The following is an 18,005-nucleotide window of genomic DNA, read 5'->3' as shown; positions in this document are numbered from 1 at the left end:
GGTGAGGTGGGGTGATGCATAAAACAAGGGTTTCAAATTAGCTCAGATACCGTTCCATAAACCCAATATGTAATAGACAAGACCTACTCCTTGCTCAGTGAACTGGACTCAACACCCCCTATTCACCGCCCAAGAATATATCTGACTAGTAAGAATCTTAAAACCTATGTATTGATACCTCTCTGTAAGTGAGTCAAGTGGGTGTAAAGCGGCATAAACACAGCAGTGCAAAGCAGCTAAACCCCATTATAAAAATCAATTACTTTTAAAAACCCGTGAAACAAAGACAGTGAAAGAGAGAGAAATTCTTACAAAATTCGTTCAGGGGCTGCGATGCCACCTGGATTGACCATATCCAGACCCACAGCTGATTGAGACATAAGGGTGGACACTCTTGGGGCTGAGAGGTTTGGTGAGGTTGGGTGAGCTAACGCAGACCCTTTAAAGTAATACGGCGTGGTACCCATCCCATGGGTCCCAAATCTCCAGGTTCAAGGGCATCTTCCTACATCGAAAACATGCATGAGAAACCCAGAAGGTGGTACACCGTGTGATCGGGAAAGGTTTCTAAAACGCACCTCATTTCTCCTCTCCTTGTGCTCCGGTTCGCCATTCCAGCCGCTTTACTAGCAATCTCCCTCCTTGGAGAATCAGCACCTTTAACCTCCTGTTCCGTACAGGTTGCAATTTGTCCTGAGGATGAACGGGAAGAGGGGGAACCAATGAGAGACTAGCTCTAGGTGTTGGGACAGGCACAGGTCACTCTATTTTCCCATCAGGAAGAAGAATCAACCACAGGCTCAGCCTGCCGCCCGGAGCCAGAATAGGGCCTGAAGCAATCCTGCGCTTTTGCGGCCAGCTCCCAAGAAAGCGAGTTGAAAAATGGAGCTCAGGGGCACTGCAATTCACAAACCTGCAGAGTGAGAAATGATAACTCTCGTCCACAAATATATGGAGGGAAGGCAACGAGGAGGATTTGAAAGCAAGGCAGAATTGCAGGAAACAGATTTCAGGAGGTAGATTCGAATCGCCTTTAAAGCACAGGAAAAGCGGCAAAACCTCGACAATGATGCCCTTGGCCAAAAAGGGCGTATGCGTTTTTTCCTGAATATATTCAGGAAAAAACGCATACGCCCTTTTTGGCCAACCAAGCAACCTGGAAAGGCAAATCAGCGCTACAAAGAAGTCTCGCTTCCCATCGGTCAAAAGGGCCATGCTGAATAAAGTGTCAAAACCAGAAATGCAGGACAGGCCATGGAGAAATGGGAGCCTTGCTACGCTGATGGGCGGGCTGTAAATTGCCAACAGCCACTCTGGAGAAGTGTACGGTGTGTCCTGAAACATCTAAAAAACTCAGCTTAGAGAGCATAGGGCACTTCCACTCATGGGCGTATAAATTGGGAAAACTAAAAATCAGCAAGACACAGGCACCCCAAAGTTTAGGGCTGCTCTGTTGACAAGAACCTCCACTTCGTTACACCTGAAATATCCCAGGAAAGAGAAGAATGGATAAAGAAGTTGTGGTCCTTATGTACAATGGAATATCACTCAGCCATGAAATCAACGGCATAAGGCTAGGAGCAGCATGATGAGTGGATTTAGGTACGACGATTCTAAGTGAAATAAGTCACACAGAAAAAGACACTTATCATAAGATATCACTTATAGAGGGAATGTAGAAACCGCTACCCTTGAACTGAATTACAAAACAGAACAGAGTCGCACGTTTAGAAAACACACTATGGCTGCTTAACGGGAAAGGTGAGGTGGGGTGATGCATAAAACAAGGGTTTCAAATTAGCTCAGATACCGTTCCATAAACCCAATATGTAATAGACAAGACCTACTCCTTGCTCAGTGAACTGGACTCAACACCCCCTATTCACCGCCCAAGAATATATCTGACTAGTAAGAATCTTAAAACCTATGTATTGATACCTCTCTGTAAGTGAGTCAAGTGGGTGTAAAGCGGCATAAACACAGCAGTGCAAAGCAGCTAAACCCCATTATAAAAATCAATTACTTTTAAAAACCCGTGAAACAAAGACAGTGAAAGAGAGAGAAATTCTTACAAAATTCGTTCAGGGGCTGCGATGCCACCTGGATTGACCATATCCAGACCCACAGCTGATTGAGACATAAGGGTGGACACTCTTGGGGCTGAGAGGTTTGGTGAGGTTGGGTGAGCTAACGCAGACCCTTTAAAGTAATACGGCGTGGTACCCATCCCATGGGTCCCAAATCTCCAGGTTCAAGGGCATCTTCCTACATCGAAAACATGCATGAGAAACCCAGAAGGTGGTACACCGTGTGATCGGGAAAGGTTTCTAAAACGCACCTCATTTCTCCTCTCCTTGTGCTCCGGTTCGCCATTCCAGCCGCTTTACTAGCAATCTCCCTCCTTGGAGAATCAGCACCTTTAACCTCCTGTTCCGTACAGGTTGCAATTTGTCCTGAGGATGAACGGGAAGAGGGGGAACCAATGAGAGACTAGCTCTAGGTGTTGGGACAGGCACAGGTCACTCTATTTTCCCATCAGGAAGAAGAATCAACCACAGGCTCAGCCTGCCGCCCGGAGCCAGAATAGGGCCTGAAGCAATCCTGCGCTTTTGCGGCCAGCTCCCAAGAAAGCGAGTTGAAAAATGGAGCTCAGGGGCACTGCAATTCACAAACCTGCAGAGTGAGAAATGATAACTCTCGTCCACAAATATATGGAGGGAAGGCAACGAGGAGGATTTGAAAGCAAGGCAGAATTGCAGGAAACAGATTTCAGGAGGTAGATTCGAATCGCCTTTAAAGCACAGGAAAAGCGGCAAAACCTCGACAATGATGCCCTTGGCCAAAAAGGGCGTATGCGTTTTTTCCTGAATATATTCAGGAAAAAACGCATACGCCCTTTTTGGCCAACCAAGCAACCTGGAAAGGCAAATCAGCGCTACAAAGAAGTCTCGCTTCCCATCGGTCAAAAGGGCCATGCTGAATAAAGTGTCAAAACCAGAAATGCAGGACAGGCCATGGAGAAATGGGAGCCTTGCTACGCTGATGGGCGGGCTGTAAATTGCCAACAGCCACTCTGGAGAAGTGTACGGTGTGTCCTGAAACATCTAAAAAACTCAGCTTAGAGAGCATAGGGCACTTCCACTCATGGGCGTATAAATTGGGAAAACTAAAAATCAGCAAGACACAGGCACCCCAAAGTTTAGGGCTGCTCTGTTGACAAGAACCTCCACTTCGTTACACCTGAAATATCCCAGGAAAGAGAAGAATGGATAAAGAAGTTGTGGTCCTTATGTACAATGGAATATCACTCAGCCATGAAATCAACGGCATAAGGCTAGGAGCAGCATGATGAGTGGATTTAGGTACGACGATTCTAAGTGAAATAAGTCACACAGAAAAAGACACTTATCATAAGATATCACTTATAGAGGGAATGTAGAAACCGCTACCCTTGAACTGAATTACAAAACAGAACAGAGTCGCACGTTTAGAAAACACACTATGGCTGCTTAACGGGAAAGGTGAGGTGGGGTGATGCATAAAACAAGGGTTTCAAATTAGCTCAGATACCGTTCCATAAACCCAATATGTAATAGACAAGACCTACTCCTTGCTCAGTGAACTGGACTCAACACCCCCTATTCACCGCCCAAGAATATATCTGACTAGTAAGAATCTTAAAACCTATGTATTGATACCTCTCTGTAAGTGAGTCAAGTGGGTGTAAAGCGGCATAAACACAGCAGTGCAAAGCAGCTAAACCCCATTATAAAAATCAATTACTTTTAAAAACCCGTGAAACAAAGACAGTGAAAGAGAGAGAAATTCTTACAAAATTCGTTCAGGGGCTGCGATGCCACCTGGATTGACCATATCCAGACCCACAGCTGATTGAGACATAAGGGTGGACACTCTTGGGGCTGAGAGGTTTGGTGAGGTTGGGTGAGCTAACGCAGACCCTTTAAAGTAATACGGCGTGGTACCCATCCCATGGGTCCCAAATCTCCAGGTTCAAGGGCATCTTCCTACATCGAAAACATGCATGAGAAACCCAGAAGGTGGTACACCGTGTGATCGGGAAAGGTTTCTAAAACGCACCTCATTTCTCCTCTCCTTGTGCTCCGGTTCGCCATTCCAGCCGCTTTACTAGCAATCTCCCTCCTTGGAGAATCAGCACCTTTAACCTCCTGTTCCGTACAGGTTGCAATTTGTCCTGAGGATGAACGGGAAGAGGGGGAACCAATGAGAGACTAGCTCTAGGTGTTGGGACAGGCACAGGTCACTCTATTTTCCCATCAGGAAGAAGAATCAACCACAGGCTCAGCCTGCCGCCCGGAGCCAGAATAGGGCCTGAAGCAATCCTGTGCTTTTGCGGCCAGCTCCCAAGAAAGCGAGTTGAAAAATGGAGCTCAGGGGCACTGCAATTCACAAACCTGCAGAGTGAGAAATGATAACTCTCGTCCACAAATATATGGAGGGAAGGCAACGAGGAGGATTTGAAAGCAAGGCAGAATTGCAGGAAACAGATTTCAGGAGGTAGATTCGAATCGCCTTTAAAGCACAGGAAAAGCGGCAAAACCTCGACAATGATGCCCTTGGCCAAAAAGGGCGTATGCGTTTTTTCCTGAATATATTCAGGAAAAAACGCATACGCCCTTTTTGGCCAACCAAGCAACCTGGAAAGGCAAATCAGCGCTACAAAGAAGTCTCGCTTCCCATCGGTCAAAAGGGCCATGCTGAATAAAGTGTCAAAACCAGAAATGCAGGACAGGCCATGGAGAAATGGGAGCCTTGCTACGCTGATGGGCGGGCTGTAAATTGCCAACAGCCACTCTGGAGAAGTGTACGGTGTGTCCTGAAACATCTAAAAAACTCAGCTTAGAGAGCATAGGGCACTTCCACTCATGGGCGTATAAATTGGGAAAACTAAAAATCAGCAAGACACAGGCACCCCAAAGTTTAGGGCTGCTCTGTTGACAAGAACCTCCACTTCGTTACACCTGAAATATCCCAGGAAAGAGAAGAATGGATAAAGAAGTTGTGGTCCTTATGTACAATGGAATATCACTCAGCCATGAAATCAACGGCATAAGGCTAGGAGCAGCATGATGAGTGGATTTAGGTACGACGATTCTAAGTGAAATAAGTCACACAGAAAAAGACACTTATCATAAGATATCACTTATAGAGGGAATGTAGAAACCGCTACCCTTGAACTGAATTACAAAACAGAACAGAGTCGCACGTTTAGAAAACACAGTATGGCTGCTTAACGGGAAAGGTGAGGTGGGGTGATGCATAAAACAAGGGTTTCAAATTAGCTCAGATACCGTTCCATAAACCCAATATGTAATAGACAAGACCTACTCCTTGCTCAGTGAACTGGACTCAACACCCCCTATTCACCGCCCAAGAATATATCTGACTAGTAAGAATCTTAAAACCTATGTATTGATACCTCTCTGTAAGTGAGTCAAGTGGGTGTAAAGCGGCATAAACACAGCAGTGCAAAGCAGCTAAACCCCATTATAAAAATCAATTACTTTTAAAAACCCGTGAAACAAAGACAGTGAAAGAGAGAGAAATTCTTACAAAATTCGTTCAGGGGCTGCGATGCCACCTGGATTGACCATATCCAGACCCACAGCTGATCGAGACATAAGGGTGGACACTCTTGGGGCTGAGAGGTTTGGTGAGGTTGGGTGAGCTAACGCAGACCCTTTAAAGTAATACGGCGTGGTACCCATCCCATGGGTCCCAAATCTCCAGGTTCAAGGGCATCTTCCTACATCGAAAACATGCATGAGAAACCCAGAAGATGGTACACCGTGTGATCGGGAAAGGTTTCTAAAACGCACCTCATTTCTCATCTCCTTGTACACCGGTTCGCCATTCCAGCCGCTTTACTAGCAATCTCCCTCCTTGGAGAATCAGCACCTTTACCGTCCTGTTCCGTACAGGTTGCAATTTGTCCTGAGGATGAACGGGAAGAGGGGGAACCAATGAGAGACTAGCTCTAGGTGTTGGGACAGGCACAGGTCACTCTATTTTCCCATCAGGAAGAAGAATCAACCACAGGCTCAGCCTGCCGCCCGGAGCCAGAATAGGGCCTGAAGCAATCCTGCGCTTTTGCGGCCAGCTCCCAAGAAAGCGAGTTGAAAAATGGAGCTCAGGGGCACTGCAATTCACAAACCTGCAGAGTTAGAAATGATAACTCTCGTCCACAAATATATGGAGGGAAGGCAACGAAGAGGATTTGAAAGCAAGGCAGAATTGCAGGAAACAGATTTCAGGAGGTAGATTCGAATCGCCTTTAAAGCACAGGAAAAGCGGCAAAACCTCGACAATGATGCCCTTGGCCAAAAAGGGCGTATGCGTTTTTTCCTGAATATATTCAGGAAAAAACGCATACGCCCTTTTTGGCCAACCAAGCAACCTGGAAAGGCAAATCAGCGCTACAAAGAAGTCTCGCTTCCCATCGGTCAAAAGGGCCATGCTGAATAAAGTGTCAAAACCAGAAATGCAGGACAGGCCATGGAGAAATGGGAGCCTTGCTACGCTGATGGGCGGGCTGTAAATTGCCAACAGCCACTCTGGAGAAGTGTACGGTGTGTCCTGAAACATCTAAAAAACTCAGCTTAGAGAGCATAGGGCACTTCCACTCATGGGCGTATAAATTGGGAAAACTAAAAATCAGCAAGACACAGGCACCCCAAAGTTTAGGGCTGCTCTGTTGACAAGAACCTCCACTTCGTTACACCTGAAATATCCCAGGAAAGAGAAGAATGGATAAAGAAGTTGTGGTCCTTATGTACAATGGAATATCACTCAGCCATGAAATCAACGGCATAAGGCTAGGAGCAGCATGATGAGTGGATTTAGGTACGACGATTCTAAGTGAAATAAGTCACACAGAAAAAGACACTTATCATAAGATATCACTTATAGAGGGAATGTAGAAACCGCTACCCTTGAACTGAATTACAAAACAGAACAGAGTCGCACGTTTAGAAAACACAGTATGGCTGCTTAACGGGAAAGGTGAGGTGGGGTGATGCATAAAACAAGGGTTTCAAATTAGCTCAGATACCGTTCCATAAACCCAATATGTAATAGACAAGACCTACTCCTTGCTCAGTGAACTGGACTCAACACCCCCTATTCACCGCCCAAGAATATATCTGACTAGTAAGAATCTTAAAACCTATGTATTGATACCTCTCTGTAAGTGAGTCAAGTGGGTGTAAAGCGGCATAAACACAGCAGTGCAAAGCAGCTAAACCCCATTATAAAAATCAATTACTTTTAAAAACCCGTGAAACAAAGACAGTGAAAGAGAGAGAAATTCTTACAAAATTCGTTCAGGGGCTGCGATGCCACCTGGATTGACCATATCCAGACCCACAGCTGATTGAGACATAAGGGTGGACACTCTTGGGGCTGAGAGGTTTGGTGAGGTTGGGTGAGCTAACGCAGACCCTTTAAAGTAATACGGCGTGGTACCCATCCCATGGGTCCCAAATCTCCAGGTTCAAGGGCATCTTCCTACATCGAAAACATGCATGAGAAACCCAGAAGGTGGTACACCGTGTGATCGGGAAAGGTTTCTAAAACGCACCTCATTTCTCCTCTCCTTGTGCTCCGGTTCGCCATTCCAGCCGCTTTACTAGCAATCTCCCTCCTTGGAGAATCAGCACCTTTAACCTCCTGTTCCGTACAGGTTGCAATTTGTCCTGAGGATGAACGGGAAGAGGGGGAACCAATGAGAGACTAGCTCTAGGTGTTGGGACAGGCACAGGTCACTCTATTTTCCCATCAGGAAGAAGAATCAACCACAGGCTCAGCCTGCCGCCCGGAGCCAGAATAGGGCCTGAAGCAATCCTGCGCTTTTGCGGCCAGCTCCCAAGAAAGCGAGTTGAAAAATGGAGCTCAGGGGCACTGCAATTCACAAACCTGCAGAGTGAGAAATGATAACTCTCGTCCACAAATATATGGAGGGAAGGCAACGAGGAGGATTTGAAAGCAAGGCAGAATTGCAGGAAACAGATTTCAGGAGGTAGATTCGAATCGCCTTTAAAGCACAGGAAAAGCGGCAAAACCTCGACAATGATGCCCTTGGCCAAAAAGGGCGTATGCGTTTTTTCCTGAATATATTCAGGAAAAAACGCATACGCCCTTTTTGGCCAACCAAGCAACCTGGAAAGGCAAATCAGCGCTACAAAGAAGTCTCGCTTCCCATCGGTCAAAAGGGCCATGCTGAATAAAGTGTCAAAACCAGAAATGCAGGACAGGCCATGGAGAAATGGGAGCCTTGCTACGCTGATGGGCGGGCTGTAAATTGCCAACAGCCACTCTGGAGAAGTGTACGGTGTGTCCTGAAACATCTAAAAAACTCAGCTTAGAGAGCATAGGGCACTTCCACTCATGGGCGTATAAATTGGGAAAACTAAAAATCAGCAAGACACAGGCACCCCAAAGTTTAGGGCTGCTCTGTTGACAAGAACCTCCACTTCGTTACACCTGAAATATCCCAGGAAAGAGAAGAATGGATAAAGAAGTTGTGGTCCTTATGTACAATGGAATATCACTCAGCCATGAAATCAACGGCATAAGGCTAGGAGCAGCATGATGAGTGGATTTAGGTACGACGATTCTAAGTGAAATAAGTCACACAGAAAAAGACACTTATCATAAGATATCACTTATAGAGGGAATGTAGAAACCGCTACCCTTGAACTGAATTACAAAACAGAACAGAGTCGCACGTTTAGAAAACACACTATGGCTGCTTAACGGGAAAGGTGAGGTGGGGTGATGCATAAAACAAGGGTTTCAAATTAGCTCAGATACCGTTCCATAAACCCAATATGTAATAGACAAGACCTACTCCTTGCTCAGTGAACTGGACTCAACACCCCCTATTCACCGCCCAAGAATATATCTGACTAGTAAGAATCTTAAAACCTATGTATTGATACCTCTCTGTAAGTGAGTCAAGTGGGTGTAAAGCGGCATAAACACAGCAGTGCAAAGCAGCTAAACCCCATTATAAAAATCAATTACTTTTAAAAACCCGTGAAACAAAGACAGTGAAAGAGAGAGAAATTCTTACAAAATTCGTTCAGGGGCTGCGATGCCACCTGGATTGACCATATCCAGACCCACAGCTGATTGAGACATAAGGGTGGACACTCTTGGGGCTGAGAGGTTTGGTGAGGTTGGGTGAGCTAACGCAGACCCTTTAAAGTAATACGGCGTGGTACCCATCCCATGGGTCCCAAATCTCCAGGTTCAAGGGCATCTTCCTACATCGAAAACATGCATGAGAAACCCAGAAGGTGGTACACCGTGTGATCGGGAAAGGTTTCTAAAACGCACCTCATTTCTCCTCTCCTTGTGCTCCGGTTCGCCATTCCAGCCGCTTTACTAGCAATCTCCCTCCTTGGAGAATCAGCACCTTTAACCTCCTGTTCCGTACAGGTTGCAATTTGTCCTGAGGATGAACGGGAAGAGGGGGAACCAATGAGAGACTAGCTCTAGGTGTTGGGACAGGCACAGGTCACTCTATTTTCCCATCAGGAAGAAGAATCAACCACAGGCTCAGCCTGCCGCCCGGAGCCAGAATAGGGCCTGAAGCAATCCTGCGCTTTTGCGGCCAGCTCCCAAGAAAGCGAGTTGAAAAATGGAGCTCAGGGGCACTGCAATTCACAAACCTGCAGAGTGAGAAATGATAACTCTCGTCCACAAATATATGGAGGGAAGGCAACGAGGAGGATTTGAAAGCAAGGCAGAATTGCAGGAAACAGATTTCAGGAGGTAGATTCGAATCGCCTTTAAAGCACAGGAAAAGCGGCAAAACCTCGACAATGATGCCCTTGGCCAAAAAGGGCGTATGCGTTTTTTCCTGAATATATTCAGGAAAAAACGCATACGCCCTTTTTGGCCAACCAAGCAACCTGGAAAGGCAAATCAGCGCTACAAAGAAGTCTCGCTTCCCATCGGTCAAAAGGGCCATGCTGAATAAAGTGTCAAAACCAGAAATGCAGGACAGGCCATGGAGAAATGGGAGCCTTGCTACGCTGATGGGCGGGCTGTAAATTGCCAACAGCCACTCTGGAGAAGTGTACGGTGTGTCCTGAAACATCTAAAAAACTCAGCTTAGAGAGCATAGGGCACTTCCACTCATGGGCGTATAAATTGGGAAAACTAAAAATCAGCAAGACACAGGCACCCCAAAGTTTAGGGCTGCTCTGTTGACAAGAACCTCCACTTCGTTACACCTGAAATATCCCAGGAAAGAGAAGAATGGATAAAGAAGTTGTGGTCCTTATGTACAATGGAATATCACTCAGCCATGAAATCAACGGCATAAGGCTAGGAGCAGCATGATGAGTGGATTTAGGTACGACGATTCTAAGTGAAATAAGTCACACAGAAAAAGACACTTATCATAAGATATCACTTATAGAGGGAATGTAGAAACCGCTACCCTTGAACTGAATTACAAAACAGAACAGAGTCGCACGTTTAGAAAACACACTATGGCTGCTTAACGGGAAAGGTGAGGTGGGGTGATGCATAAAACAAGGGTTTCAAATTAGCTCAGATACCGTTCCATAAACCCAATATGTAATAGACAAGACCTACTCCTTGCTCAGTGAACTGGACTCAACACCCCCTATTCACCGCCCAAGAATATATCTGACTAGTAAGAATCTTAAAACCTATGTATTGATACCTCTCTGTAAGTGAGTCAAGTGGGTGTAAAGCGGCATAAACACAGCAGTGCAAAGCAGCTAAACCCCATTATAAAAATCAATTACTTTTAAAAACCCGTGAAACAAAGACAGTGAAAGAGAGAGAAATTCTTACAAAATTCGTTCAGGGGCTGCGATGCCACCTGGATTGACCATATCCAGACCCACAGCTGATTGAGACATAAGGGTGGACACTCTTGGGGCTGAGAGGTTTGGTGAGGTTGGGTGAGCTAACGCAGACCCTTTAAAGTAATACGGCGTGGTACCCATCCCATGGGTCCCAAATCTCCAGGTTCAAGGGCATCTTCCTACATCGAAAACATGCATGAGAAACCCAGAAGGTGGTACACCGTGTGATCGGGAAAGGTTTCTAAAACGCACCTCATTTCTCCTCTCCTTGTGCTCCGGTTCGCCATTCCAGCCGCTTTACTAGCAATCTCCCTCCTTGGAGAATCAGCACCTTTAACCTCCTGTTCCGTACAGGTTGCAATTTGTCCTGAGGATGAACGGGAAGAGGGGGAACCAATGAGAGACTAGCTCTAGGTGTTGGGACAGGCACAGGTCACTCTATTTTCCCATCAGGAAGAAGAATCAACCACAGGCTCAGCCTGCCGCCCGGAGCCAGAATAGGGCCTGAAGCAATCCTGCGCTTTTGCGGCCAGCTCCCAAGAAAGCGAGTTGAAAAATGGAGCTCAGGGGCACTGCAATTCACAAACCTGCAGAGTGAGAAATGATAACTCTCGTCCACAAATATATGGAGGGAAGGCAACGAGGAGGATTTGAAAGCAAGGCAGAATTGCAGGAAACAGATTTCAGGAGGTAGATTCGAATCGCCTTTAAAGCACAGGAAAAGCGGCAAAACCTCGACAATGATGCCCTTGGCCAAAAAGGGCGTATGCGTTTTTTCCTGAATATATTCAGGAAAAAACGCATACGCCCTTTTTGGCCAACCAAGCAACCTGGAAAGGCAAATCAGCGCTACAAAGAAGTCTCGCTTCCCATCGGTCAAAAGGGCCATGCTGAATAAAGTGTCAAAACCAGAAATGCAGGACAGGCCATGGAGAAATGGGAGCCTTGCTACGCTGATGGGCGGGCTGTAAATTGCCAACAGCCACTCTGGAGAAGTGTACGGTGTGTCCTGAAACATCTAAAAAACTCAGCTTAGAGAGCATAGGGCACTTCCACTCATGGGCGTATAAATTGGGAAAACTAAAAATCAGCAAGACACAGGCACCCCAAAGTTTAGGGCTGCTCTGTTGACAAGAACCTCCACTTCGTTACACCTGAAATATCCCAGGAAAGAGAAGAATGGATAAAGAAGTTGTGGTCCTTATGTACAATGGAATATCACTCAGCCATGAAATCAACGGCATAAGGCTAGGAGCAGCATGATGAGTGGATTTAGGTACGACGATTCTAAGTGAAATAAGTCACACAGAAAAAGACACTTATCATAAGATATCACTTATAGAGGGAATGTAGAAACCGCTACCCTTGAACTGAATTACAAAACAGAACAGAGTCGCACGTTTAGAAAACACACTATGGCTGCTTAACGGGAAAGGTGAGGTGGGGTGATGCATAAAACAAGGGTTTCAAATTAGCTCAGATACCGTTCCATAAACCCAATATGTAATAGACAAGACCTACTCCTTGCTCAGTGAACTGGACTCAACACCCCCTATTCACCGCCCAAGAATATATCTGACTAGTAAGAATCTTAAAACCTATGTATTGATACCTCTCTGTAAGTGAGTCAAGTGGGTGTAAAGCGGCATAAACACAGCAGTGCAAAGCAGCTAAACCCCATTATAAAAATCAATTACTTTTAAAAACCCGTGAAACAAAGACAGTGAAAGAGAGAGAAATTCTTACAAAATTCGTTCAGGGGCTGCGATGCCACCTGGATTGACCATATCCAGACCCACAGCTGATCGAGACATAAGGGTGGACACTCTTGGGGCTGAGAGGTTTGGTGAGGTTGGGTGAGCTAACGCAGACCCTTTAAAGTAATACGGCGTGGTACCCATCCCATGGGTCCCAAATCTCCAGGTTCAAGGGCATCTTCCTACATCGAAAACATGCATGAGAAACCCAGAAGATGGTACACCGTGTGATCGGGAAAGGTTTCTAAAACGCACCTCATTTCTCATCTCCTTGTACACCGGTTCGCCATTCCAGCCGCTTTACTAGCAATCTCCCTCCTTGGAGAATCAGCACCTTTACCGTCCTGTTCCGTACAGGTTGCAATTTGTCCTGAGGATGAACGGGAAGAGGGGGAACCAATGAGAGACTAGCTCTAGGTGTTGGGACAGGCACAGGTCACTCTATTTTCCCATCAGGAAGAAGAATCAACCACAGGCTCAGCCTGCCGCCCGGAGCCAGAATAGGGCCTGAAGCAATCCTGCGCTTTTGCGGCCAGCTCCCAAGAAAGCGAGTTGAAAAATGGAGCTCAGGGGCACTGCAATTCACAAACCTGCAGAGTTAGAAATGATAACTCTCGTCCACAAATATATGGAGGGAAGGCAACGAAGAGGATTTGAAAGCAAGGCAGAATTGCAGGAAACAGATTTCAGGAGGTAGATTCGAATCGCCTTTAAAGCACAGGAAAAGCGGCAAAACCTCGACAATGATGCCCTTGGCCAAAAAGGGCGTATGCGTTTTTTCCTGAATATATTCAGGAAAAAACGCATACGCCCTTTTTGGCCAACCAAGCAACCTGGAAAGGCAAATCAGCGCTACAAAGAAGTCTCGCTTCCCATCGGTCAAAAGGGCCATGCTGAATAAAGTGTCAAAACCAGAAATGCAGGACAGGCCATGGAGAAATGGGAGCCTTGCTACGCTGATGGGCGGGCTGTAAATTGCCAACAGTCACTCTGGAGAAGTGTATGGTGTGTCCTGAAACATCTAAAAAAACTCAGCTTAGAGAGCATAGGGCACTTCCACTCATGGGCGTATAAATTGGGAAAACTAAAAATCAGCAAGACACAGGCACCCCAAAATTTAGGGCTGCTCTGTTGACAAGAACCTCCACTTCGTTACACCTGAAATATCCCAGGAAAGAGGAGAATGGATAAAGAAGTTGTGGTCCTCATGTACAATGGAATATCACTCAGCCATGAAATCAACGTCATAAGGCTAGGAGCAGCATGATGAGTGGATTTAGGTACGACGATTCTAAGTGAAATAAGTCACACAGAAAAAGACACTTATCATAAGATATCACGTATAGAGGGAATGTAAAAACCGCTACCCTTGAACTGAATTACAAAACAGAACAGAGTCACACGTTTACAAAACACACTATGGCTGCTTAACGGGAAAGGTGAGGTGGGGTGATGCATAAAACAAGGGTTTCAAATTAGTTCAGATACCGTTCCATAAACCCAATATGTAATAGACAAGACCTACTCCTTGCTACGTGAACTGGACTCAACACCCCCTATTCACCGCCAAAGAATATATCTGACTAGTAAGAATCTTAAAACCTATGTATTGATATCTCTCTGTAAGTGAGTCAAGTGGGTATAAAGCGGCATAAACGCAGCAGTGAAAAGCACCTAAACCCCATTCTAAAAATCAATTACTTTTAAAAACCTGTGAAACAAAGACAGTGAAAGAGAGAGAAATTCTTACAAAATTCGTTCAGGGGCTGTGATGCCACCTGGATTGACCATATCTAGACCCACAGCTGATTGAGACATAAGGGTGGACACTCTTGGGGCTGAGAGGTTTGGTGAAGTTGGGTGAGCAAACGCAGACCCTTTAAAGTAATACGGCGAGGTACCCATCCCATGGGTCCCAAATCTCCAGGTTCAAGGGCATCGTCCTACATTGAAAACATGCATGAGAAACCCCGAAAATGGTACACCGTGTGATCGGGAAAGGTTTCTAAAACGAACCTCATTTCTCATCTCCTTGTGCTCCGGTTCGCCATTCCAGCCGCTTTACTAGCAATCTCCCTCCTTGGAGAATCAGCACCTTTATCCTCCTGTTCCGTACCGGTTGCAATTTGTCCTGAGGATGAACGGGAAGAGGGGGAAGAATGAGAGACTAGCTCTAGGTGTTGGGACAGGCACAGGTCACTCTATTTTCCCATCAGGAAGAAGAATTAACCACAGGCTCAGCCTGCCGCCCGGAGCCAGCATAGGTCCTGAAGCAATCCTGCGCTTTTGCGGCCAGCTCCCAAGAAAGCGAGCTGAAAAATGGAGCTCAGGGGCACTGCAATTCACAAACCTGCAGAGTTAGAAATGATAACTCTCGTCCACAAATATATTGAGGGAAGGCAACGAAGAGGAATTGAAAGCAAGGCAGAATTGCAGGAAACAGATTTCAGGAGGTAGATTCGAATCACCTTTAAAGCACAGGAAAAGCGGCAAAACCTCGACAATGATGCCCTTGGCCAAAAAGGGCGTATGCGTTTTTTCCTGAATATATTCAGGAAAAAACGCATACGCCCTTTTTGGCCAACCAAGCAACCTGGAAAGGCAAATCAGCGCTACAAAGAAGTCTCGCTTCCCTTCGGTCAACAGGGTCGTGCTGAATAAGGTGTCAAAACCAGAAAGGCAGGACAGGCCATGGAGAAACGGGAGCCTTGCTACGCTGATGGCCGGGATGTAAATTGCCAACAGCCACTCTGGATAAGAGTACGGTGTGTCCTGAAACATCTACAAAACTCAGCTTAGAGAGCATAGGGCACTTCCACTCATGGGCGTATACATTGGGAAAACTAAAAATCAGCAAGACCCAGGCACCCCAAAGTTTAGGGCTGCTCTGTTGACAAGAACCTCCACTTCGTTACAACTTAAATATCCCGGGAAAGAGAAAAATGGATAAAGAAGTTGTGGTCCTTATGTACAATGCAATATCACTCAGCCATGAAGTCAACGTCATAAGGCTAGTAGCAGCATGATGAGTGGATTAGGTACGACGATTCTAAGTGAAATAAGTCACACAGCAAAAGACACTTTTCATAAGATATCACTTATAGAGGGAATGTAAAAACCGCTACACTTGAACTGAATTACAAAACAGAACAGAGTCACACGTTTAGAAAACACACTATGGCTGCTTAACGGGAAAGGTGAGGTGGGGTGATGCATAAAGCAAGGGTTTCAAATTAGCTTAGATACCGTTCCATAAACCCAATATGTAATAGAAAAAACCTACTCCTTGCTCAGTGAACTGGACTCAACACCTCCTATTCACTGCCCAAGAATATATCTCACTAGTAAGAATCTTAAAACCTATGTATTGATATCTCTGTGTTACTGTGTCAAGTGGGTGTAAAGCGGCATAAACACAGCAGTGCAAAGCAGCTAAACCCCATTCTAAAAATCAATTACTTTTAAAAACCCGTGAAACAAAGACAGTGAAAGAGAGAGAAATGCTTACAAAATTCGTTCAGGGGCTGCGATGCCACCTGGATTGACCATATCTAGACCCACAGCTGATTGAGACATAAGGGTGGACACTCTTGGGGCTGAGAGGTTTGGTGAGGTTGGGTGAGCTAACGCAGACCCTTTAAAGTAATACGGCGTGGTACCCATCCCATGGGTCCCAAATCTCCAGGTTCAAGGGCATCTTCCTACATCGAAAACATGCATGAGAAAGCCAGAAGATGGTACACCGTGTGACCGGGAAAGGTTTCTAAAACGCACCTCAATTCTCATCTCCTTGTGCTCCGGTTCGCCATTCCAGCCGCTTTACTAGCAATCTCCCTCCTTGGAGAATCAGCACCTTTAACCTCCTGTTCCGTACAGGTTGCAATTTGTCCTGAGGATGAACGGGAAGAGGGGGAACCAATGAGAGACTAGCTCTAGGTGTTGGGACAGGCACAGGTCACTCTATTTTCCCATCAGGAAGAAGAATCAACCACAGGCTCAGCCTGCCGCCCGGAGCCAGAATAGGGCCTGAAGCAATCCTGCGCTTTTGCGGCCAGCTCCCAAGAAAGCGAGTTGAAAAATGGAGCTCAGGGGCACTGCAATTCACAAACCTGCAGAGTTAGAAATGATAACACTCGTCCACAAATATATGGAGGGAAGGCAACGAGGAGGATTTGAAAGCAAGGCAGAATTGCAGGAAACAGATTTCAGGAGGTAGATTCGAATCGCCTTTAAAGCACAGGAAAAGCGGCAAAACCTCGACAATGATGCCCTTGGCCAAAAAGGGCGTATGCGTTTTTTCCTGAATATATTCAGGAAAAAACGCATACGCCCTTTTTGGCCAACCAAGCAACCTGGAAAGGCAAATCAGCGCTACAAAGAAGTCTCGCTTCCCATCGGTCAAAAGGGCCATGCTGAATAAAGTGTCAAAACCAGAAATGCAGGACAGGCCATGGAGAAATGGGAGCCTTGCTACGCTGATGGGCGGGCTGTAAATTGCCAACAGCCACTCTGGAGAAGTGTACGGTGTGTCCTGAAACATCTAAAAAACTCAGCTTAGAGAGCATAGGGCACTTCCACTCATGGGCGTATAAATTGGGAAAACTAAAAATCAGCAAGACACAGGCACCCCAAAGTTTAGGGCTGCTCTGTTGACAAGAACCTCCACTTCGTTACACCTGAAATATCCCAGGAAAGAGAAGAATGGATAAAGAAGTTGTGGTCCTTATGTACAATGGAATATCACTCAGCCATGAAATCAACGGCATAAGGCTAGGAGCAGCATGATGAGTGGATTTAGGTACGACGATTCTAAGTGAAATAAGTCACACAGAAAAAGACACTTATCATAAGATATCACTTATAGAGGGAATGTAGAAACCGCTACCCTTGAACTGAATTACAAAACAGAACAGAGTCGCACGTTTAGAAAACACAGTATGGCTGCTTAACGGGAAAGGTGAGGTGGGGTGATGCATAAAACAAGGGTTTCAAATTAGCTCAGATACCGTTCCATAAACCCAATATGTAATAGACAAGACCTACTCCTTGCTCAGTGAACTGGACTCAACACCCCCTATTCACCGCCCAAGAATATATCTGACTAGTAAGAATCTTAAAACCTATGTATTGATACCTCTCTGTAAGTGAGTCAAGTGGGTGTAAAGCGGCATAAACACAGCAGTGCAAAGCAGCTAAACCCCATTATAAAAATCAATTACTTTTAAAAACCCGTGAAACAAAGACAGTGAAAGAGAGAGAAATTCTTACAAAATTCGTTCAGGGGCTGCGATGCCACCTGGATTGACCATATCCAGACCCACAGCTGATCGAGACATAAGGGTGGACACTCTTGGGGCTGAGA

Source organism: Balaenoptera borealis, assembly GCF_965194805.1.
Source record: "Balaenoptera borealis genome assembly, chromosome: 10".
NCBI classification, from domain to species: Eukaryota; Metazoa; Chordata; class Mammalia; order Artiodactyla; family Balaenopteridae; genus Balaenoptera; species Balaenoptera borealis.
The sequence above is the reverse complement of the archived record's forward strand: the minus strand, read 5'-3'. Positions refer to the sequence as shown.